Source organism: Oncorhynchus masou, unplaced genomic scaffold, assembly GCF_036934945.1.
Source record: "Oncorhynchus masou masou isolate Uvic2021 unplaced genomic scaffold, UVic_Omas_1.1 unplaced_scaffold_1027, whole genome shotgun sequence".
Classification (NCBI taxonomy): Eukaryota; Metazoa; Chordata; class Actinopteri; order Salmoniformes; family Salmonidae; genus Oncorhynchus; species Oncorhynchus masou.
In genome coordinates this window covers 216,119-218,640 of record NW_026999962.1, presented here as the reverse complement: position 1 = coordinate 218,640, position 2,522 = coordinate 216,119, and the positions used below count along the sequence as shown (strand labels likewise).

The 2,522-nt window shown below is 46.4% G+C and overlaps 1 non-coding gene across 1 annotated transcript; it reads right to left on the bottom strand.

The window, feature by feature from the left end:
- Nucleotides 1-254: 254 nt before the first annotated feature.
- LOC135528734 (U5 spliceosomal RNA) lies at nucleotides 255-371 on the bottom strand. Its single transcript, XR_010453577.1, has one exon. It is a non-coding gene; the product is annotated as a U5 spliceosomal RNA (small nuclear RNA).
- Between the last annotated feature and the right edge of the window lie 2,151 nt (nucleotides 372-2,522).

The window sequence follows — 2,522 nt, the reverse complement described above, 5'->3', positions numbered from 1 at the left end:
AATTGCACTGTGTTTGCAAGCCCAATTACAGGAATTGGCTTTTTTCCATTCTTTTGCTCCATCTCCGCAAGGAGATTGGAGCTCTCTTCTCCACTCACGCTTTCTTCCTAGAAAATAATTATCCAGGAAAGAAACCCCAAAATGGCCGAAAATCAAAAAAACTTACCGCTCTCCGACTTCGACCTTTTGACTCAGCGGGCTCTGGGGCAGTATCCTGGCCCACCTCTGTCAATTTCTCTTGAAACAAGAAACCGGGCTCTGCAAGAAGCAAAGCCCCTCCAAAAATACGTCGAACTCGTAAGTATTCCTCTCCACGGAAGTCTTTAGTAAAAGGCGAAAGGCTTGTGCGTAATGAAGAGAAACCAGAGTCGTATGGAAGTCAGAGGTCGGGGCCCGAGACACACTCTGTGCACTCTAGGCCGGGTTCCCGCGGGTGCTCCCGGAACCCACTCTTCCGAGTTTTCGAGGGCTGTGGATAACAAGAAGGTCAGAGACAGAGACAACACTTCACACAGGAGCAACAGATCAATAGACACCCCTCCCAGACCTGCAGGACCCCCCTGGACCTACACATAGAGAACCCACGCCAAGAGAATTTCACCCAGACACATCCACTCCCCCATGTCAACCATGCCCACACCCCATTTAGACCCCATCAGATCAGACCTATGCCACTCCTGCCCACCCCATGCACCCCACCCCGCAAAGAGGGTCTCAACATGGAAGCCACACATACGCCCAGGTAGTGAGTGGGAAAACAGTCCCAACCCCCACTCTCACACTCGCCCAAGCCAATGGCATGTACCAGATGCTCAGCAGGCTCTGCTCACACTTACTGGCCTGAGGCCAAACAACATTGAACACTATGGAACAAAAAGCCTTCACTATATCATCCTGGAATATCCAAGGCCTGAGGTCATCTGCCTTTGGCCTGAAGAGCAGAAACCCGGACTTCACCAAAGAAATCGGTAATACAGACATTGTCATCCTGCAAGAAACCTGGTATAGAGGAGACATACCCACTGGTTGCCCTCTAGGTTACAGAGAGCTGGTAGTCCCATCCACCATACTACCAGGTGTGAAACAGGGAAGGGACTCAGGGGGTATGCTAATTTAGTATAGAGCAGACCAGACTCACTCCATTAAATTAATCAAAACAGGAACATTCTACATTTGGCTAGAAATTCAAAAGGAAATTATCCTAACAGAGAAAAATGTCCTCCTGTGTGCTACCTATATCCCCCCACTAGAATCCCCATATTTTAATGAAGACAGCTTCTCCATCCTGGAGGGGGAAATCAATCATTTCCAGGCCCAGGGACATGCACTAGTCTGTGGCGATCTAAATGCCAGAACCGGACAAGAACCTGACAAACACCTGCCTGGAGGTGACAGCATTCCCTCCCACATATGCCCCCTAGGCACAACTATGACAACATAACCAACAAAAACGGGTCACAACTCCTGCAGCTCTGTCGCACGCTGGGTATGTACATAGTCAATGGCAGGTACACCTATAGCTCATCTCTTGGCAGTAGTACTGTAGACTACTTTATCACTGACCTCAACCCAGAGTCTCTCAGAGCGTTCACAGTCAGCCCACTGACACCACCTATCAGACCACAGCAAAATCACAGTCTACTTACACAGAGCAATACTCAATCATGAGGCATCAAAGCCAAAGGAACTGAGTAACATTAACTTCTTGAAACTCCCCATCCCGGATCCGGGATCGTGACTAAAGCCTCAGGCTCATTAGCATAACGCAACGTTAACGATTTCTGAAAATCGCAAATAAAATGAAAATAATGTGCCTGCTCTCAAGCTTAGCCTTTTCTTAACAACACTGTCATCTCAGATTTTCAAAATATGCTTTTGAACCATAGCAATTGACTAATTTGTGTAAGAGTATGCTAAGCTAGCTTAGCATTTTGAGTAGCATTTAGCACGCAACATTTTCACAAAAACCAGATAACCAAATAAATAAAATCATTTACCTTCGAAGAGCTTCGGATGTTTTCAATGAGGAGACTCTCAGTTACTTTCCTGAAAGCGTCTGTGTGTAGGAGAAATCGCTCCGTTTTGTACATCACATTTGGCTACCGAAACGAACCGAAAATTCAGTCACCTACAACGTCAAACTTTTTCCGAAATAACTCCATAATATCGACCAAAACATGGCAAACGTTGTTTGGAATCAATCCTCAAGGTGTTTTTTCACATATCTCTTCATTGATATATCGTTCGTGGAAGCCTGCATTCTTCTCTAAATTCCATGGAAAAATACTTGCAGCTGACTTTTGCGCACCAATTTCGGCGCAGGACACCGGGCGGACACCTGGTAAATGTGGTCTCTTATGGTCAATCTTCCAATGATATGCCTACAAATACGTCACAATGCTGCAGACACCTTGGGGAAACGACAAAAAGGGCAGACTTACTCCTCTCGCATTCACAGCCATATAAGGAGACAATGGAAAACAGAGCCTCAAAAATCCTGCTCATTTCCTGGATGCCGTCTC